The 21,916-nt window shown below is 49.7% G+C and overlaps 5 long non-coding RNA genes across 17 annotated transcripts in view; all 5 read right to left on the reverse strand.

The window, feature by feature from the left end:
• Positions 1-1,327: 1,327 nt before the first annotated feature.
• On the reverse strand, positions 1,328-2,643 carry LOC120368824. The gene is made up of 2 exons (XR_005582803.1): positions 2,524-2,643; positions 1,328-2,041 (listed from the first exon to the last, which is right to left on the reverse strand). It is a non-coding gene; the product is annotated as an uncharacterized LOC120368824 (long non-coding RNA).
• Positions 2,644-2,718: 75 nt separating this feature from the next.
• Positions 2,719-21,916, reverse strand: part of LOC120368587 — a 50,199-nt gene continuing 31,001 nt past the window's right edge. For all 9 annotated transcript variants that reach the window (XR_005582664.1, XR_005582662.1, XR_005582663.1 and 6 more), the window contains one exon: positions 2,719-3,128. This is a non-coding gene — a long non-coding RNA (uncharacterized LOC120368587). The remainder of the gene's footprint in view (positions 3,129-21,916) is intronic.
• LOC120368588 lies at positions 6,405-8,879 on the reverse strand. Of its 2 annotated transcripts, none has more exons than XR_005582672.1 (3): positions 8,579-8,879; positions 6,908-7,961; positions 6,405-6,588 (listed from the first exon to the last, which is right to left on the reverse strand). It is a non-coding gene; the product is annotated as an uncharacterized LOC120368588 (long non-coding RNA). The 2 variants fall into 2 exon arrangements; XR_005582671.1 differs by having other exon boundaries at positions 6,901-7,961.
• On the reverse strand, positions 9,024-15,111 carry LOC120368589. 3 transcript variants are annotated; one of them, XR_005582673.1, is made up of 6 exons: positions 15,036-15,111; positions 14,586-14,697; positions 12,403-13,263; positions 11,263-12,122; positions 10,072-10,197; positions 9,024-9,423 (listed from the first exon to the last, which is right to left on the reverse strand). It is a non-coding gene; the product is annotated as an uncharacterized LOC120368589 (long non-coding RNA). The 3 variants fall into 3 exon arrangements; XR_005582674.1 differs by having other exon boundaries at positions 10,061-10,197; XR_005582675.1 differs by lacking the exons at positions 9,024-9,423; positions 10,072-10,197 and adding an exon at positions 10,927-10,952.
• On the reverse strand, positions 18,484-21,906 carry LOC120368590. 2 transcript variants are annotated; one of them, XR_005582677.1, is made up of 6 exons: positions 21,867-21,906; positions 21,498-21,550; positions 20,756-20,886; positions 20,091-20,244; positions 19,587-19,718; positions 18,484-19,303 (listed from the first exon to the last, which is right to left on the reverse strand). It is a non-coding gene; the product is annotated as an uncharacterized LOC120368590 (long non-coding RNA). The 2 variants fall into 2 exon arrangements; XR_005582676.1 differs by having other exon boundaries at positions 20,756-20,906; positions 21,867-21,881.

Here is a 21,916-nt window from a genome sequence, read left to right on the forward strand (position 1 = left end):
GGAGCAGTTAGGGGCAGGGGTCCCAGGAGGGGGTGGGCAGGGGACAAGGAGCAGAGGGGGTTGGAGGTTTTGAGGGGGGCAGTCACCCAGGCCCTCTGCCCTGAGCCCTGTCACCCCCCCACACACACACACACAGGCCCCTGCCCTGAGCCCTGTACCTCCCTCATACACACCCAGCCCTCTGTTGACTCCTTCACCCCCCCCGACCCCAGCCCTAACTGTGGCACCCCCACACATACCCAGCCCCCCTGCCCTGACACCTGCACTCCCCTCACATGGCCCCAGTCCTCTGCCCTGACTCTCGCACCCTTGCACATCCCCACCCCGAGCACCAAACGGGAGCTCCTGCACCCCCACTCACATTCCCACCTGCACCCCTCACACCAAATGGGAGCTGCCCAGGTAAGTGCCCCCACCCCCAGACCTCCTGCCCCAACCCTGACCCCCCTCCTTAATTCTAGCTCCTGGGCCAGACCCTTCAGCCCCAGCCCTGTGCTCCGTCCACTCCCACCCTCAGCTCAGTGCAGAGAGAGCAAGAGAATGGGCCAGAACCAGGGAGAAGGTAGCTACCCTCTGTCTGTGGGCAGGGCCCCGCACAGGCTGCTGGCGGCCTAGTGGAACAGAACCCCAGACCAGCAGCGGGTTGAGCAGGCCAGCGGTGTAAGATCAACATTTTAATTTAATTTTAAATGAAGCTACTTAAACATTTTGAAAACCTTGTTTATTTTACAATACAACACTAGTTATATAATATATAGACATAGAAACTAAAGAGACCTTCTGAAAAACATTAAGGCTTCGCGTGCCAGTAATAAATTTTCGAGTGAATAAATGAAGACTCAGCACACCACTTGTGAAAGGTTGCCATCCCCGATATAGACAATAACGCTATCTCACTCCAGTGTCTTCTTATTTTGCTTTTTTGATCTTTGAATCACAGCTATAGCAATAGACAAGACCTGAGCTAACATTTACCCTTCTATCTCTAACAATGCAGGCTGCATTTCAAACCTCTAATTCCTTTACAGATCTTCCTAACCAGTCTTTAAAGTTTGGCCATGGGTCAAGGTCAGTTTGTGAGTTAATTAACTCTTGCTGGCCTCATCACCTTACAATGAGATATTACATTACACGCAGATCACCACAAGGTCTCTGTGGCTTTGAGCTCCTTAGGACCTAGCCTTTAGAATGCTCTTTGCCACTGACCAATCCCTGTGAGAAGGGTGCAGGTCTCCCCTTTCTAGCTCCTCTTGGGCTGCTGGCACTTGCTGGGCAATGAGACCACGCTCTCCTGAGGGAACGGAGGTCTCTCCTTTACAGCGCTTTTCTCTCTGCCCCATTCGAACGCCCCTGGCTTAAGGACCACCCTGTAAGGAAGGTTTGGGTCTCCTTTGCCAAGCAAATTAAACCACAGGTCACTTTGACACGCCTGGCAAAATGACTGCCCTGTAACCAAGCTGTAAGGTCTTATCCCTCGCACGCTTAAACTAGGGGAGCCTTTTTGTGCCTGTGGCTGAGCAACACCCCACCCCTTCAGAAGGCTTGAGCTTCTGTTTCTCTTAGTGACAGGAAATTCCCCCACAATTATTTCTACTGGACTTTGAGATTTGAAGTGAAATCTTACTTGCGACCTATCCAGGTCAGATGCAACATAGTGTGGCGAAGGGGCAGCTGTAAGGGGATGGTGGAAGCCGTGGGAAAATTCGCCCCTTTTCTCAAAAAAAACAAGAAATGGCCCAACCATGCAAATGTCACACCGTCTAGATATGAACAGGTGAGGTGGGGGGCTCCTTTCAGACCCTCACTTCCACCTCATCCTTCCGCAAGTCCTTTTGCCCTGCCCAATTTACACCGCTCAACCAACCACAACTTTGACCCTGTGTTTTCTTGTGCACAAGAAAGACACCGTCGCACTGATGAGTGTTCAACTGTAGAGATTTGGACAGCTCCCTCAGCTGTGTCCAAATTCCAGGCCTTGTCTCTCTTTGGAGATAGGAGATTCCTAGGGCTACGTCTGAAGGGATTGATGTGGCGGTCCTTTCTGAAATGTGTTGATGTTCAGGTGTTGTAATCACATGCGGTGGTATTCGGAGCCAGCACGTGGGTGCACCTAACCCTACTAACAGGACTGCGTCACAAGGAAGAGGGGTCTTTTCTGGTAAAAAAAAGAGACTACCTTCTCCCTGGTTTCTGGTTAGGGAGCACAAAGTTATTTTCTTGGTGAGGTAGGAAGGTAAGTCCGGAAGGGTGTTGCTGAGAGATGGAGGATTGATCGGAAAGGAGACACTCAGCAGGATCCCTCCCTTACCTGTTCATTTCCAGATCTTTTCACATTGGGGACTTTCCGCCCCACCCACACCGAGTAAAAAAGAAGGAGGAGTATTTTACTAAAGAAAGGGTGACCGTCCTGTAATCAGGGTTCAGGCCCCTTTTCTCCTCTCTGCATTGGCCCTCTTAATGGCACCCAACATAGTCACTCTGCAGAGCAGATTCTGGGCCCTCCCCAGCCACAGAGCCCCGTACCCAAGGAGAAAGCACACGGCCTGTGAAGAAAACTACAGCAAGTACAGATGAGGAACAGCCAGTTATGCAGAAACCCGAGGACTATTCATGTCTCCTTAGAAGGATGTCCAGGATTCTCAGATCCACTTCTGCATATTCTCCTCCGGCGAGGGCTCCCGGACAATTCCTCTGCAAACTAATAAAGCCAAGCAAGGACCATCATTACACAGAGCTCTATGAATGTCCTCATCCCTGCCTCCCTCTCCCATTCCATCTATATCCGCCAGACTCAATAAACAGAGACTGAGTCAACATCCACAGACACTGCCTCACTCTGGCGCCCACTATCCTGCATGATTTTCATCCCCTCCTACTTGTTCATAGCTCCCGAGACCAAGCCTGTGGGGATGCACACCTAGCACTCCTGCCCCTGTTCTATGAAGGGAGACGGCACAAGGAGAGGCAAGGACAGAGACAGAGACAGAGAGAGAGAGAGAGAGAATGAGAGTGTTGGCCAACACACTAGAGAAGAGAGAGAGAGAGAGAGAAACACAGGAGAAAGGCAAGTAACTCACCATCTGGAGTCATCCTCCTGGATCCAACCTTCTCCTGCGGAGGACACACTGCTTGTGAACAGAGCAATGACAAGCCCCTGAATATGGGGACCTTGTCTCCCCAGCTAGTCAGGAAACTCTTCTGACAAACCAGCCCCAGCTAACAGGGTGTCTGTACCTGGAGTCAGATTGGCTGATAACAGAACCCTCAGCAAAACAGACACTTATCTCACTGACAGTGGCATCTGCTTGGCTCCCAAATGAACGGCTCTTGCCTGGCATGAACAACGCTCACAGGCTCGCTGCTCTCACTCACTTTCCATTTCATGAGGGCAGTAGACTCTGACATGTGACTTATTTTTCCTTGGTACTAAACCCAGCAGAGGAGAGAAAAACAAACAAATTAGCATCTCCATCTGCAATGTCACGTAGTCTCTTCATCTCCCATATCCCACGGCTCCGCCATCAAACCATCTTCTATTACTACTATACATCTGCAACTAGAAGGGATCCATTGTAACTGCACCCAAAATAGTCACTTTGCTCAGGAGACTCCTGTCCCTTCCCCAGCCTTAATACCACTGTGCCCGGTACCCAAGGAGGAAGCACAAGGCCTGTGAAGTAAACTACAGCGAGTACAGATAAGGAATTGAAAGCACTGACCGCTTACTCACAGCCAGGTGTTCAGAAGGCAGAAAGCTGAGGACTGTTCCTGTCTGGTTAGAACCATGTCCAAGCTGCTCAGATCCACCTCTGCCAGTTTCTCCTCCGGCTCAAGCTCCTGGACAATTCCTCTGGAAATGCAGCTGCAAAAGCCAAGCATGCGCCATCTCTACACACAGTTCTAATGGTGCTTGAAATGTTGCCCTCAATCCTGCCTCCCTCTTCCACCCATCTACATCAGCCCCACTTGAACAGAGACCGATTCAACACTGACAGTCACTGCTCCACTCTCGCACCCACTACCCCGCGTGGTTTTCGTCCCCTCCTACTACTCCAGGGCTTTCAAGACCTAACCTGTGGAGATGCACACCTCACAGGCCTGCCTGTGTCCTAAGAAGGGAGATGGCACAAGGAAAGGACAGGACAGATTAAGAGAGAGTGTTGGCCAACACACTAAAGAGACAGAGCGAGAAAATGAGAAACACGGGAGGAAGGCAGGCAAGCAACTTGTCACCTGGAGTCATCCTCCTGGATCCAACCTTCCGCTGCAGAGGACACACCTGTACTGGCCAGAGGACTGAGCAGCCCCTGAAAATAGGGACCTTGTCTCCTTGTAACCACAGCAGAGCCTTCACCTAACAAGACACTTATCTCACTGACAGTGGTCCTTGCTCCACTCCCAGCTGGATGGCTCTTCCTGGCATCAACAATGCTTAGAATCTCCCAGCTCTCGCTCCCTTTCCATGGCATGTGCGGAGTGGACTCTGACTCTGCACTTGGTACTAAACCCAGCACTAGGGGGAAAAACAAATCAGTTAGCATCTCAGTCTGCAACGTGCATAGGTTCTTCTTCTCCCATCTACCACACCTCAGGGCTCCGCCCTCAACCCTCCTCCCATTACAGCTTTAGCACTACAACTAAAAAGCAGCCCACTGCACCTACATCCAAGATACTCACTTTGCACAGAAGACTTGTGCCTTTGCTTCGTCTGAATCCCACAGAGCACCATGTCCAATGAAGAAATTCAGAGCCTCTGAACAAAACCGGAGCCAGTACAGATGAGGGATTCCAAGCACTGACCGCTTACTCACAGCCAGTTGTGCGGGAGGCAGAAATCTGAGGACCTTTCATGTCTGCTTAGAAGGATGTCCAGGCTCCTCAGGTCCGCGTCTGCCACTTTCTCCTTCAGCTGCTGCTCCTGGACAATTCCTCTGCAAGCGCAGGAAATGAGCGAAGCAAGAGCCATCACTACACAAAATTCAATTGGTGCAGGTAATCTTGCCCTCATCCCTGCCTATCTACATCAGGCCCACTTGAAGAGAGACAGTCAACATCTACAGTCACCCCTCCACTCTAGCGCCAACTACGATGCATGATTTTCGTCCCCTCCTACTTGTTCATAGCTCCCGAGACCTAGCCTGAGGGGATGCACACATAGCACTCCTGCCCGTGCCCTATGAAGGGAGACAGCCGAGAGAGAGAGGGAGAGAGAGAGAGAGTGTGTGTGTGTTGGCCAACACAGTAGAGTAGAGTAGAGTAGAGTAGAGTAGAGAAGATAGAGAGAGAAACAGAGGAGGAAGGCAAGCAACTCACCACCTGGAGTCATCCCTCATGGATCTAACCTTCTCCTGCCGAGGACACACCGATCCTGGCCAGAGAAATCAGCCCCTGAAAATGGGGACCGTGTCTCCCTCAAAACCACAGCTAGTCAGGAACCTTTTCTTACAAACCCACTCCACCTAATGGGGTGTCTCTACCTGTAGCCAGGTGGGCCGTGAGCAGAACCCTCAGCAAAACAGATACTTATCTCAGTGATAGTAGCAGCTGTTCTGCTCCCAGATGGACGGGCTCCTGCCTGGCACCAACAACGCTCGCAGTCTCATCACTCTCACTCATAAGGGCAGTAGACTTTGACATGTGATGTCTTTTTCCTTAGTACTAAAACCAGGGGATAAAACAAGTAAGCTACCGTCTCAGTCAGAAATGTCTCTTAGGCTCTTCTTTTCCCCTCTCACGCACGGCGGGGTTCCGCCCTCTACCCATTACACCTTTAGGACTAAAAGTACAAAGCACCTCTTACAACAACACCCAACAGAGTCATTCTGCACAGCAGACTCTGGCCCCTCACCCTTAATCCCACAGAGCCCTGTACCCAACAAGAAACCACACGGTCAATAAAGAATACTACAGTGAGTACAGATGACTGAGTTCAAAGCACTGAGCCCTTACTCACAGCCAGTTATGCAGAAGGCAGAAACCTGAGGACTATTCTTGTTTCCTTAGAAGGATGTCCAGGCTGCTCAGGTCCACTTCTGACATTCTCATCCGGCTGGGGCTCCTGGACAATTCCTCTGCAAACTAATAAAGCCAAGCAAGAACTGTCACTACACAGAGCTCTATGAATGCACTCATCCCTGCCTCCCTCTCCCATCTCATCTACATCAGCCCAACTAGATGAACAGAGACTGAGTCAACACTGACTGTCACTGCTCCACTCTAGCGCCCACTACCCTGCATGATTTTCATCCCCTCCTACTTCTTCATAGCTCCTGAGACCTAGCCTGTGGGGATGAACACCTAGCACTCCTGCCCGTGTCCTATGAAAGGAGACAGCACAAGGAGAGGCAAGGACAGAGACAGATTGTTGGCCAACACACTAGAGAAGAGAGAGAGAGAGAGAGAGAAAGGCAAGAAACTGATATGGGCCGTGAGCAGAACCCTCAGCAAAACAGACACTTATCTCACTGACAGTGGCGTCTGCTCGACCCCCACATTGACGGCTGTTGCCTGGCATGAACAATGCTCACAGGCTCGCTGCTCTCACTCACTTTCCATCGCATGAGGACAGTAGACTCTGATGTGTGACTGCTGGGTTTAGTACCAAGGAAGTAAAAGGAAGAAAAAAAAATATAATTACCATCTCCGTCTGCAATGTCACATAGTCTCTTCATTTCACATCTCCCGTATCCCACAGCTCCGCCCTCAACCCATCTCCCATTACTACTTTACAGCTGCAACTAGAAGGGACCCATTTTAACTGCACCCAAAATAGTCACTTTGCTCAGTAGACTCTTGTCCCTTCCCCAGCCTTAATCCCAAAGAGCCTCGTACCCAATGAGGAAGCACACGGCCTATGAAGGAAACAAGAGTGAGTACAGATAAGGAATTGAAAACACTGACTTCTTACTCATAGCCAGTTATCCAGAATGCAGAAAGCTGAGGACTGTTCATGTCTCCTTAGAAGGATGTCCAGGCAGTTCAGGTCCACTTCTGACAGCTTCTTCTCCAGCTGAGACTCCTGCACAACTCCGCTGCAAACTAATAAAGGCAAGCAAGAACTATCACTACACCAGTGGTTCTCAACCTTTTGTACTGATGATCCCTTTTACATAGAAAGCTTCTGAGTGTGACCCTCCTCTTATAAATTAAACACACTTTTTGTATATTCAACACCATTATAAATGCTGGAAGCAAAGTGATGTTTAGTATGGAGGATGACATTTCACAACCCCCCAAATAACAACCTTGCGGCCCCCTGACGGGACCTAAACCCCAGTTTGAGAACTTCTGCACTACATAGAGCCCAATTAAGCCCCTCTTCCCTGCGTCGCTTTCGATCTGTCTTAGCCCCACAACACCAACAGTCATCGCTCCAGTCTCGCACCGACTGCCCCGCATGATTTTCATCCCCTCCTACTTCTTTATGGCTCCCAAGACACAACCTGTGGGGGTGCACACCTAGCTCGCCTGCCGATATCCTAAGAAGGGAGACAGCACAAGGAAAAGCAAGGACAGATTGAGAAAGAGTGTTGGCCAACACACTAGAGGAGAGAGAGAGAGAGAGAGAGAGAAACACACGAGGGAAAGGCAAGCAATTCACCACTTGGACTCATTCTCCTAGATGCAACCTTCTGCTGCGTAGGACACACTGCTCCTGGCCAGAAAACTGAGCAGCCCCTAAAAATGGGAATCTTCTCTCTCTCTCAAAACCACAGCTAGGCAGGAACCTTTTCTTACAAACACAGCCTCAGCAAACGGGGCATCCCTTTCAGGAGCAAGGTGGGCCGTGAGCAGAGCAATCACCAAAACAGACACTTATCTCATTGACAGTGATGACTCTTCCATTCCCACTTGGACGGCTTTTTCAAGGCATCAATAATTCTCGCAGTCCCATCACTCTCGCTCACTTTCCATCGTATGGGGGCAGTAGACTCTGACTTGTCACTTCTTTTCCCTTGGTACTAAATCCAGCGGAAAAACAAGTCAGTCACCATCTCAATTGGCAATGTTGGGTAGCCACTTCTTTTTGCCTCTCCCACATGGTGGGGTTCTGCCCTGAACCCTCCTCCCATCACGCCTTTATGACTACAAGTAGAAAGCACCCCTTCCGACAACACCTGAAATAGTCACTCTGCACAGATGACTCTGGTCAGACACACCAAGCCTGTGGGGAAAACACACAGAAATTGTGCTTCTTTTTGCCTTGTAACTTATTGCTTCTTGTAGCTTTTTGCTTCCAGCAAGCACGGACAAGGAGGAGCAAAGGGGACGGCTAGTTGAGGTGCACAGCGGGCCCACCACAGTCCCAGACTGCACGCCAGGGGAGATCTAGTCATTGAGTGTTGGGGTTCTTAGGGATTGGCTTGTTTTGGCCTTGTTTTCAAATGGGTTTAATCTTGATTTTTGGCTTATTGTCAAAGTCGGGGTGCTTATTTCCCCAGTGAAAGTTAGCAATTGTGACTCTGGTCCTTTCCCCAGCCTTAATCCCAAAGAGCCCCACACCCAACAAGGAAGCAAACAAAGTGTGAAGAAAATCATAGAAAGTACAGATGAGGAATTCCAAGCACTGACCACTTACCCACAGCCAGTTATGCACGAGGCAGAAAGCTGAGGACTGTTCATGTCTCCTTAGAAGAATGTCCAGGCTCCTCAGGCCCACGTCTGCCAATTTCTCCTCTGGCTGCTGCTCCTGGACAATTCCTCTACAAGTGCAGCAAATAAGCCAAGCAAGAGCCCTCACTACAAAAAATTCAATTGGTGCGTGAAATCTTGCCCTCATCCCTGCCTCCCACATCAGCCCCACTAGAGCAGAGACTCAGTCAACACCCACAGTCACCGCTTCACTCTAGCGCCCACTGCCCTGCATCATTTCGGTCCCCTACTTGTTCATAGCTCACAAGACCTAGCCTGTGGGGATGCATACCTAACACACCTGCCCGTGTCCTACGAAGGAAGACAGCACAAGAAGAGGCAAGGACAGAGAGAGTGAGAGACAGACAGAGTGTGTGTGTTGGCCAACACATTAGAGGAGAGAGAGAGAAAAACGTGGGAGGGAGTCAAGAAACTCACCAGCTGGAGTCATCCCCCTGAATCTAATATGCTGCGGAGGACACACTGGTCCTAGCCAGAGACATGAGCAGCCCCTGAAAATGGGGACATCGTCTCCCTTGTAACCACAACTAGTCAGGAACCTTTTCTTACAAACCCAGCCCCAGCTAACGGGGCGTCCCTACCGGGAGCAAGATGGGCCTTGAGCAGAGCGATCACCAAAGAAGACACTTATCTCATTGAGAGTGGTGGCGGTTCCGCTCCCAGATGGACGCCTTCTGCGTCGCATCAACAACGCTTGCAGACTCATCGCTCTTGCTCTTTCCATTGCACGAGGGCAGTAGACTCTGGCCTGTGACTTCTTTTCTCTTGCTACTAAACCCAGCACAAGGGGGAAAAACAAATCAGTTACCCTTTCAGTCAGCAACTTTGGGTAGGCTCTTATTTTCCCCTCCCGCACACAGTGGGGCTCCGCCCTCAACCCTATTCCCATTACACCGGTAGGACTGCAAGTAGAAAGCACCCCTTGCAACGACACCCGAAATAGTCACTTTGCACAGCAGACTCTGGTCACACACACACACACACACACACACACACACACACGCCCCAAATCTCAAGGGGGAAAACAAAACATACAAATCGGGCTTGGTTTTGGCCTGTAACTTATTGCTCGTTGTAGCTTGCTACTTCCGGCAAGCAGGGGCAAAGGTGGGAGAGAGAGTCAGGGGTGCACAGCGGACCCACCACATTCCCAGACTGCACGCCAGGAGAGATCTAGTCATTGAGTGCTGGGGTTCTTAGGAATTGGCTTGTTTTGGCCTTAATTGAAATAGGATTAGCTTGATTTTTGGAATATTGTGAATTCAGGGTTCTTATCTACCCAGTGAAAGTTGGCAAGTATGACTCTGGTCTCTTCCCCAGCCTTAATCCCACAGTGCCCCATACCAAACAAGGAAGGAAATGGCCTATGAAGAAAATTACAGTGAGTACAAAAATTCCAAGCACTCACTGCTTACTCACAGCCAGTTAGGCAGAAGGCAGAAACCTGAGGACTGTTGAGGTCTCCTTAGAAGGATGTCCAGGCTGCTCACATCCACTTCTGCATATTCTCGTTCGGTGAGGGCTCCTGGATGATTCCTCTGCAAACTAATAAAGTCAAGTAAGTACCATCACTACACACAGCACTACTGGTGCATTTAATCTTGCCCTCATCCCCGCTTCCCTCTCCCATCCCATCTACATCCGCTTGACTCGATGAACAGAGACTGAGTCAACATCCACAGACACTGCTCCACTCTAGCACCCAATACCCTGCATGATTTTCATCTCCTCCTATTTGTTCATAGCTCCCGAGATCTAGCCTGTGGGGATGCACACCTAGCACTCCTATCCATGTCCTATGAAGGGAGACAGCACAAGAAGAAGCAAGGACAGAGACAGAGTGAGAGACAGACAGACAGAGTGTGTGTTGGCCAACACATTAGAGGGGGGAGAGAGAGAGAGAGAGAGAGAGAGAGAGAGAAAAACATGGGAGGGAGTCTAGAAACTCAAGAGCTGGAGTCTTCCCCCTGGATCGAACCTTCTGCTGCAGAGGACACACCCCTCCTGGCCAGAGAAATGACCAGTCCCTGAAAATGGGGACCTTGTCTCCTTCATAACCACTAGTTAGAAACCTTTTCTTACAAACCCAGACCTTGCTAATGGGGTGTCCCTACCAGGAGCTGAGCTGTGAGCAGAGCAATCACCAAACCAGACACTTCTCAGTGACAATGGCCTCTGCTCGGCTCCCAGATGGACGGCTCTTGCCTGGCATGAACAATGCTCACAGGCTCGCTGCTCTCACTCACTGTCCATCGCATGAGGGCAGTAGACTCAGACGTGTGACTTCTTTTTCCTTGGTACTAAACCCAGCAGAGGGGAGAAAAGCAAAAAAAGAAAACAGCATCTCCGTCTGCAATGTCACGTAGTCTCTTCATTTTACAGCTCCTCTATCCCACGGTTCTGCCCTCAACCCATCTCCCATCACTACTTTACACCTGCAACTAGAAGGGACCCATTGTAACCCAAAATAGTCACTTTGCTCAGGAGACTCTTGGCCCTTCCCCCACCTTAATGCCAAAGAGCCTCATGCCCAACGAGGAAGCACACGGCATGTGAAGAAAAGTACAGCAAGAACAGATGAGGAATTCAAAGCACCGACAGCTAACTCACAGCCAGTTATGTGGGAAGCAGAAAGCCGAGGACTGTTCGTGTCTGCTCAGAAGGATGTTCAGTTTCCTCATGTCCACATCTGCCAACCTCTCCTCTGGCTACGGCTCCTGGGAAATTCCTCTGGAAATGGATCTGCAAAAGCCAAGCATGAGCCATCACTACACACATCTCTACTGATGCTTGAAATCTTGCCCTCATCCCTGCCTCCCTCTTCCAGCCCATCTACATCTGCCAAACTTGATGAACAGAGACCAAGTTAACACTGACAGTCACCCCTCCACTCCCGCGCCCGCTACCTTGCACAATTTTCGTCCCCTCCTACTTCATCATGGCCCCCCGAGACCTACCCTGTGGGGATGCACACCGAGCACACGTGCTCGTGTCGTACGAAGGGAGACGGCACAAGGAAAAGCAAGGACAGAAAGAGAAAGGAGGTGTGTTGGCCAACGTACTGGAGAAGAGAGACAAAAAAAAAAAGACACAGGAGGAAGGCAAGCAACTCGCCACCTGGAATCAACCTCCTGGATCCAACTTTTTCTGCAGAGGACACAGCGCTTGTGAACAAAAATGAGCAGCCCCTGAAAATGGGGACCTTGTCTCCTTCAGAACCACACCTAGTCAGGAATATTTTGTTACAAACCCAGTCCCAGCTAATGGGGCATTTGTATCTGGATTCAGGTGGGCAGTGAGCAGAGCAATCACCAAAACAGATACTTATCTCATTGACAGTGGCGGCTGCTCCGCTCCCAGCTGGACGGCTCTTGCCTGGCATCCAAAATGCTTGCAATCTCGTCGCTCTCACTCGCTTTCCGTAACGTGAGGTGAGCCGACGCTGACCCTCCACTTCTTTTCTCTTGGTCCTGAACCCAGCACAAGGGGGTGGAGGAGAAACAAACGAGTTAGCATCTCAGTTGGCAACATCACATAAGTTCTTCTCCCATTTACCGCACCCCAGACCTCCACCCATAACCCTTCTTCCGTTACACCATCAGGACCACAACTAGAAAGCAGCCTGTTGCACGTACACTCAAAACAGCCACTCTGCACAGGAGACTTGTGCCTTTCCCTCCTCTTAACCCCACAGAAACAAAACTGGAGTGAGAACAGATGAGGAATTCGAAGCACCGACCGCTTACTCACAGCCAGTTACGTGGAAGGCAGAAAGCTGAGGACTGTTAATCTGTGCTTAGAAGGATGTCCAGGCTGCCCAGGTCCGCGTCTGCTAGTTTCTCCTCCTGCTGCTGCTCCCCGATGATTTCTCTGCAAGTGCAGCAAATAAGCCAAGCAAGAGCCATCGCTACACAAAATACAATTGATGCGTGAAATCTTGCCCTCATCCCTGCCTCCCTCTCCCATCCCATCCACATCAGCCCCACTAGAGCAGAGACTCAGTCAACACCCACAGTCACCGCTCCACTCTAGCGCCCACTGTCCTGCATCTTTTCGGTCCCCTACTTGTTCATGGCTCACAAGACCTAGCCTGTGGGGATGCACAACTAACACACCTGCCCGTGTCCTACGAAGGGAGACAGCACAAGCAGAGGCAAGGACAGAGAAAAAGAGAGAGAGACAGTGTGTGTTGGCCAACACATTAGAGGAGAGAGAGAGAAAAATGTGGGATGGAGTCAAGAAACTCAACAGCTGGAGTCATCCTCCTCGATCCAACCTTCTGCTGCATAGGACACACTGTTTGTGGATAGAGAAAAGACCAGCCCCTGAAAATGGGGACCTTGTCTCCCTCATAACCACAGCAGGTCAGGAATCTTTTCCTACAAACCGAGCCCCAGCTAATGACAAGTCTCAGCCTGGAGGCAGATGGGCCGTTACCGGAATCCTCCCCAAACCAGACACTTATCTCACTGATGGTGACGGCTGCTCCACTCCCAGATCGACGGCATCGCCATAGGCTGGCATCGACAACACTTGTGGTCTCCCGGCTCTTGGTGCTTTCCATCTCACAACGGGGGTGGGCTCTTACCCTTCACTTCTTTCTCCGTGGTACTAAGCACAAGAGAAGAGGGAAAAACAGAAGTTATCATCGGAATCTGCAGTGTTGTGTACGTGGTTGTTCTCCCATCTCCCATTACACCTTTATAGCTCCATGGAGTCATGAAGAATCCCCTAGCTACCACCTGAGCTGGAACAAGAGCTGTACCAGGAAAAGAATTGTGCCCAAGCCTGGATGGGGTCCAGTCTGAGGAAAAAACTTACTGAAGCATCGCTGAGGGTGAGATTATCTATGTTCAGTTTGATTAGACATAGATTTGTGCTTTTTAATTCGCTTGGTGACTCACTTTGTTCTGTCTGTTACTATTTGGAACCACTTAAATCCTACTTTCCGTATTGATAAAATCACTTTTTACTTATTAATTAACCCAGAGTTAACCTGGAGGGGGGGCAAACAGCTGTGCATCTCTCTCTCTATCAGTGTTACAGAGGATGAACTATTTTTGAGTTTACTCCATATAAGCTTTATGCAGGGTAAAATGGATTTATTTGTGTTTGTACACCATTGGGAGTTGGGCATCTGAGTGCTAAAGACAAGCACACTTCTGTGAGCTGTTTTCAGGTCAACCTGCAGCTTTGAGGCAAGTAATTCAGACCCTGGGTCTATGTTGGAGCAGATGGGAGTATCTGGCTCAGCAAGAGGGTGCTAGAGTCCTCAGCTAGCAGGGAAAGCAGGGGCAGAGGTAGACTTGGCACATCAGTTGGCAGCTCCCGGGGGGGGTGTCTGTGATCCAACCCATCACAGGGGCCGTCCCTGCCCAAAGTTCTATTGGTGTGTGAGACGCCGCCCTCCCTCTCCCACCCATCGTACATCAGCCCCACTTGATGAACAGAGTCAGAGTCAACTCCCACAGTCACCCCCACCACTACCAATGGAGGATCTAGTACCCATCATGCTTCTCTTCCCCCTCCCAATGCCCCAGTGGGATGCAGGCTCTCCAGCCCTAGACTGTGAGCATCCACCATTGCCCATGTTCTATGCAAGGAGACAAGGAGAGAGACAGAAAGAGAGAGCGCGCACATGTTGGCCAACATATGAGAGCAGAGATACACGTACAGGAAGGAGGCAAACTCAGCACCTGTAGTCACCTTCCTGGCTCTCCACAAAGAGAGTTATCGCACTTTGGGAAGACTCCATAGCACCTGACAATTCTTTGAGAAGGCACAAAGGATTCCCCCAAGCTTATCGTGCCCCCGTGAGATGCTGAGGCTTTTCCTCAGGGGCCCTCCCCATACTCACAAATTCTCTCCACTGACAAGAGTATTTGCAGCCCTCCCTCAATACTGAACTTCAGCAAGTTTCCATTTGCTCTTACTCTGCAGATCATTGTCCGGCTTCCATCCCTAGGGATGGGTTCCGGGTGGCTGCTCCTTCTTTGGTCTCTGCCACAGGTTGGCCGATCTCTCATCTGACCAATCTCAGTACGACTGAAAAGAGAGAGAGAGAGAGAGAGAGAGAGAGAACGAACACTTGTAAGCTAGGTCACCATTTGTGCATGGAAGAAGAACAACGGAGACACACGTCACTGGCTGCTGCTCCCTCCTTTATTCTTCTTCAGCTTACCCAGGGCCTAAAATACTCACCACTCCTAAGGAGCTACAGCCCTCTAGGAAAGGGACAATCCCAGACCACTGCCAGCCACAGGCAGAGCTGGACCTTCCCCAGGACCCATCCCATGGATAGGAGAAGCATCTCTCTGCTCTCCACGAGGCACCTCACTATGCAGATACTGGATAGAGAAATATCATTTCACAAAAACACGCACCTGCTCCTCCAACATTACAAGAGCGCTCCTCAGCTCCACTGCAAAGCGAAACAGCTAGATTGTGCAGGTCCGCTTCCTGCGGATGCTCCGCTGCCCTCTGCAAGAACAGCAAACCACCTATGGAAGAGCCATCACTACCAAAAACACTACAGGTGCACAAGACCTTCCAGTACCCGCCTCCACTCTCACACACACTTCCCCGCATTATTTTCGTCCTCTCCTACTTCGCCATGCTTCCCGAGACCTGGCCTCTGGGGATACACAGCTAACTCACCTGCCTGTGTGCAATGAAGTGAAACAGCAGAAAAAGAGGCAAGGACAGACTGACAGAGTGTGTTGGCCAACACTAGAGAAGAGAGAGAGAGAGAAACACGGGAGGAAGGCAAGCAACTCGCCACCTGGAACCTACCTTTTCTGCAGAGGACACATCGCTTGTCAGCAGAGAAATGAGTAGACCCTGAAAATGGGGACCCAGTCTCCCTCATAACCACAGCTAGTCATGAACATTTTGTTACAAACCCAGGCCCAACTAACAAGACATCCCTACCTGGAGCCAGATGGGCCATGAGCAGAGCTCTCACCAGAACAGACACTTATCTCACTGACAGAAGTAGCTGCTCCGCTCCCAGATGCATGCCTAATGCTTGATTTTGACAATGCTCGTGGTCTCGTCGCTCTCGCTCACTTTCCATCGCATGAGGACAGTAGACTCTGACCGTGACTTCTTTTTCCTTGGTACTAATCTCAGCAGAGGGAGGGAAACAAAAAAAAATTAGCATCTCCAACTGCAATGTCACGTAGTCTCTTCATTTCATGTCTCCCGTATCCCAGCCCTCAACCCATCTCCCTTTACTACTTTACAATTGCAACTGGAAGGCACCCATTGTAAAGGCACCCATAAAAACATAAGAATGGCCAAACTGGCTTAGACCAAAAGATCCATCCAGCCCAGTATCCTGGCCATTGCCAGGTACCCCAGAGGGAATTAACCCAACGGGTAATTATCAAGTGATCTCTCTCCTGCCATCCATCTCCACCCTCTGAAAAACAGAGGCTAGGGACATCATTCCTTACCCATCCTGGCTAATAGCCATTAATGGACCTAACCTCTATGAATTTATCCAGTTCTCTTTTAAACCCTGTTATAGTCCTGGCCTTCACGAGTTCCACAGGTTGACTGTGCGCTGCGTGAAGAAGAACTTCCTTTTATTTATTTTAAACCTGCTGCCCATTAATTTCATTTGGTGGCCCCTAGTTCTTATATTATAGGAAGTAAACTTATTTTTCCTTATTCACTTTTTCCACACCTCTCGTGATTTTATATACCTCTATCATATGCCCCCTTAATCTCCTCTTTTCCAAGCTGCAAAGTCCTAGCCTCTTTAATCTCTCCTCATATGGGATCCATTCTGAACCCCTAATCATTTTAGTTGCCCTTCTCTGAACCTTTTCTAATGCCAGTATATCTTTTTTGAGATGAGGAGACCACATCTGTACCCAATATTCAAGATGTGGGAGTACCATGGATTTATATAAGGACAGCAAGATATTCTCTGCCTTATTCTCTATTCCTCTTTTAATGATTCCAAACATCCTGTTTGCTTTTTTGACTGCCGCTGCACACTGCGTGGACATCTTCGGAAAACTATCCACGATGACCCTAAGATCTCTTTCCTGATTAGTTGTAGCTAAATTAGCCCCCATCATATTTTATGTATAGTTGGGGTTGTTTTTTCCAATGTGCATTACTTCACATTTATCCACACGAAATTTCATTTGCCATTTTGTTGCCCAATCACTTAGTTAAATCCAATGAACACTGAATAACTTAAAAAAATCCCATAAACTATCTTGAGCAATTTAGTATCATCTGCTATCTTTGCCACCTCACCTTTCTCCAGATTATTTACGAATAAATTGAATAGGATTTGTCCTAGCATTGACCCTTGGGGAACACAACTAGTTACCCCTCTCCATTCTGAAAATTTACCATTAATTCCTACCCTTTGTTCCCTGTCTTTTAAGCAGTTCTCAATCCATGAAAGGATCTTCACTCTTTTCCAGTGATAACTTTATTTTCATAAGAGCCTTTGGTGAAGGACCTTATCAAAGGCTTTCTGGAAATCTAAGGACACTTGGTCCCAAAATAGTCACTTTGTTCAGGAGATTCTTGTCCCTTCCCCAGCCTTAATCCCAGAGTCTCATAACAAACGAGGAAGCACACGGCCTGTGAAGAAAACTACAGCGAGCAGAGGTGAGGAATTGAAAGTGCTCATCTCTTACTCACAGGCAGTTATGCAAAAGGCAGAAAGATGAGGAATATTCATGTCTCCTTAAAAGGATGTCCAGGCTGCTGAGGTCCACTTCTGCATATTCTCGTCCGGCGAGGGCTCCTGGATGATTCCTCTGCAAACTAATAAAGTCAATTAAGTACCATTATCACTACACAGAGCTCTATTAGTGCATTTAATCTTGCCCTCATGCCCGCCTCCCTCTCCCATCCCATCTACATCAGCCCCACTTGATGAACAGTAACCAAGTCAACATCGACAGTCTACACTCCACTCTAGTGCCCACTACTCTGCATGATTTTCATCCCCTCTTACTTGTTCATAGCTCCCGAGACCTAGCCTGTGGGGATGCACACGTAACACACCTGCCCGTGTGCTATGAGGGGAGACAGCACAAGGAGATGAAAGGACATAGACAGAGAGAGAAAAAGTGTTGGCCAACACACTAGAGAAGAGACAGAGAGAGAAAGAGCAAGGCAAGAAACTCACCAGCTGGATTCATCCCCCTGGATCCAACCTTCTGCTGCCAAGGACACACTGCTTGTCAACAGACCAATAACCAGCCCCTGAAAATGGGGACCTTGTCTCCCTCATAACAGCAGCTAGTCAGGAATCTTTTCTTACAAACCCAGCCCCAGCTAATGGGGCATCCCTACCTAGAGCCAGGTGGGCCATGAGCAGATCCCTCACCAAACCAGACATTTATCTCACTGACAGCGGTGACTGCTCCGCTCCCAGATGTACAGCTAATGCCCGATTTCGACAATGATCGCGGTCTCGTCGGTCTCGCTTTCCTTCGCATGAGGACAGTAGACTGATACGTGACTTCTTTTCCCTTGGTACTAAACCCCGCACAAGGAGAAAAACAAGCAAGTTACCATCTCAGTAGGCAAATGTCACATTGGCTCTTCTTTTCCCCTCTCCCACATGGGGGAGCTCCGCCCTCAACACTCTTCCCATTACAACCAAAAAGCAGCCCTTGCAACAGCACCCGACATAGTCACTCTGCGTAGCAGACTCTGGCCCCTCCCCAGCCTTAATACCACAGAGCCCCGCACCCAACAAGGAGACACACGGCCTGTGAAGAATACTACACCGAGTATAGATGAGGTATTTCACTGGCACCGACCGCTTACTCACAGCCAGTTATACAGGAGGCAGAAAGCTGAGGACTGTTCATGTCTGCTTAGAAGGATGTTCAGGTCCACTTTTGAGAGTCTCTCCTCCAGACAGCGCTCCTGGACAATTCCTCTGCCAGTGCAGTTGCAAAAGCCAAGGATGAGTCAGCATTACACAAAGCTCTGAAGGTATGTGAAATCTTGCCCTAATCTCTGCCTCCCTCTCTCATTTGGTCTACATCAGCCCCAGGCGATGATTAAAGACCAAGTCAACACCCACAGGCACTGCTCCACTGTGGCACCCACTAATATCCATGATTTTCATACCCTCCTAATTTTTCATGGGTCCCAAAGACGTAGACTGTGCGGATACACACCTAGCACCCTTTTCCCGCGTCCTACGTAGGGAGACGGCACCAGGAAAGGCAAGGAAGGGAGAATGAAAGAGCGAGAGTGTTGGCCAACACAATAGAGAAGACAGAGAAACATGGGAGGAAGGCAAGTAACTCGACACCTGGAGTCATCCTCTAGATGCTACCTTCTGCTGCGTAGGTCACACTGCTCCTGACCAGAGGAATCATCAGCCCCTGAAATTGGGAACCTTGTCTCTCTTACAACCACAGCTAGTCAGGAACCTTTTCTTACAAACCCAGCCCTAGCTAACGGGGCATCCCTACCAGCATCAACGTGGGCCATGAGCAGAGCCCTCACCAAAACAGACACTTATCTCACTGACAGCGACGGCTCTTCTGCTGCCAGATGGACGGCTTTTGCGTGGCATCAACATGCTCACGGGTCTCATCGCTCTCGCTCGCTTTCCATCACATGAGGGCAGTAGACTGGCAAATGACTTCTTTTTCTTTGGTATCAAATCCAGCAGAGGAGGGGAAAAAAAAAATAGCATCTCCATCTGCAATGTCGCATAGTCTCTTCATTTCCCATCTCCCGTATCCCAGAGCTTCACCCTCAACCCATCTCCCATTACTGCTTTACATCTGCAAGTCGAAGATACCCATTGTAACGGCACCCAAAATAGTCACTTTCTCAGGAGACTCTGGCCACTCCCTAGCCTTAATCCCACAGAGCCTTGTACCCAACGAGGAAGCACACGGCCTGTGAATAAAAGTACAGCGCTTACTCACAGCCATTTATGCAGGAGGCAGAAAGCTGAGGACTGTTCATGTCTGCTTAGAAGAATGTTCAGGCTGATCAGGTTCACTTCTGAGAGTCTCTCCTCCGGGTAGGGTTTCTGGACAATTCCTGTACCAGCGCAGCTGCAAAAGCCATGCATGATCCAGCATTACACAGTTGTGAAGGTGTGTGAAATCTTGCCCTCATCTCTCGCTCCTCTGCCATTCCATTTACATCAGCCCCACCTGATGAACACAGATCGACTCAAAACCGACAGTCTCCAATCCACTCTCATCCCTTCTACCCCACATAATTTTTGTCCCCTCCTACTTCTTCATTACTCCCGAGACCCAAGCCTGTGGGGAGCACACCTAGCACACCTGCCCATGTGCCATGAAGCAAGACAACGCAAAATGAGGCAAGGACAGATTTAGAGAGAGTGTGTTGGCCAACACAGAGAGAAAAGAGAGAGAGAGAGAGAGATTACCACGGGAGGAAGGCAAGCAACTCCTCACCTGGAATCATCCTCCTGGATCCAAGCTTTTCTGCAGAGGAGACACCGCTTGTGAACAGAGAAATGAGCTGATGCTGAAAATGGGGACCTTGTCTCCCACATATCCACAGCTCATTTTGTTACACACCGAGCCGTAGCTAACTGGGCATCCGTACCTGAAGCCAAGTGAGAAGTGAGCAGAGCCCTCACCTAACAAGACACTTATCTCACTGACAGTGATGGCTACTCGGCTCCAAGCTGGACGGCTCTTGCCAGGCATCAGTAATGTTCGCCGTCTCCCCGCTCTTACTTGCTTTCCATCGCATGAGGGGAGCAGACTCTGACCCTCCACTTCTTTTCCCTTGGTACTAAACCCACAGAGCATCGTGTTCAACGAGGAAATTCACAGCCTCTGAACAAAACTGAAGCGAGTACAGATGAGGGATTCCAAACACCGACTGCTTAATTAGAGTCACATGCTTAACAGCCTCACCTGAGTCTTAGCAGGTTAATTGGAGTCAGGTGTTCTCATTAGCCTGGAGCAGCCCCTGCTCTGGTCACTCAGGGAACAGAAAACTACTTATCCAGTGGCAGGTTTATCTCCCTTCTACTACTCTGCTGTTCCCAACTGGCCTGGGTCTATCACAGCAGATACTGGATAGAGAGAGATTTCACAAAAACACACACCTGCTCCTCGAATATCACGAGAGCACTCCTTAGCTCCACTGCCAAGTGAAAAACATCTAGATTGTGCAGGTCTGGTTCCTCCAGATGCTTCTCCTCTGTCTGGGGCGGCTCCATTGGCCTTGAGCGGGCCTCTGCAAGAACAGCAAACCACCTATGAAAGAGCCATCACTGTCCAACATGCTACCGTGCTAGATATTTTACAATACCTGCCTCCACTCTCGCACCCACGACCCCACATAATTTTCATCCCCTCCCACTTCTTCCTGGCTCCCGAGACCTAGCCTGTGGGGATCCACACCTACCCGTGTTCTATAAAGGGAGAAAGCACAGGGAGAGGCAAGGACACAGACAGAGGGAAAGAGAGTGTGTGTTGGCCAACACAGTACAGAAAAGAGAGAGGGAGGGAGAGAAACGCAGGAGGAGGAGAAGGAACTCGCCAGCTCGAGGCATCCCCCTGGATCCAACCTTCTCTTGCAGAGGACACACTGCTTGTGGATAGAAAAATGAGCAGCCCCTGAAAACGGGGACCTTGTCTCCCTCGTATCCACAGCTAGTCAGGAACCTTTTCTTACAAACCCAGCCCCAGCTAACAGGGTGTCTCTACCTGGAGTCAGATCGGCCGTGAGCAGAACCCTCAGCAAAACAGACACTTATCTCACTGACAGTAGCATCTCCTTAGCTCCCAGATGTACGGCTCTTGCCTGGCCTGATCAATGCTCACAGGCTCGCTGCTCTCACTCACTTGCCACCGCATGAGGCAGTAGACTCTGACGTGTGACTTCTTATTCTTTGGTACTAAACCCAGCAGAGGGGAGAAAAAGCAAAAAAAAAAAATAGCATCTCGGTCTGCAATGTCGCATAGTCTCTTCATTTCACATCTCCTGTATCCCACAGCTCCGCCCTCAAACCATCTCCCGTTACTACTTTACACCTGCAACTAGAAGGGACCCATTGTAACTGCACCCAAAATGGTCACTTTGCTCAGGAGACTCCTGTCCCTTCCCCAGCCTTAATACCACTGTGCCCGGTACCCAACGAGGAAGCACATGGCCTGTGAAGAAAACTACAGCAAGTACAGATAAGGAATTGAAAGCACTGACCGCTTACTCACAGGCAGTTCTTCAGAAGGCAGAAAGCTGAGGACTGTTCATGTCTCCTTAG

This window comes from Mauremys reevesii, linkage group 7, assembly GCF_016161935.1.
Source record: "Mauremys reevesii isolate NIE-2019 linkage group 7, ASM1616193v1, whole genome shotgun sequence".
In the NCBI taxonomy this organism is placed as follows: domain Eukaryota; kingdom Metazoa; phylum Chordata; order Testudines; family Geoemydidae; genus Mauremys; species Mauremys reevesii.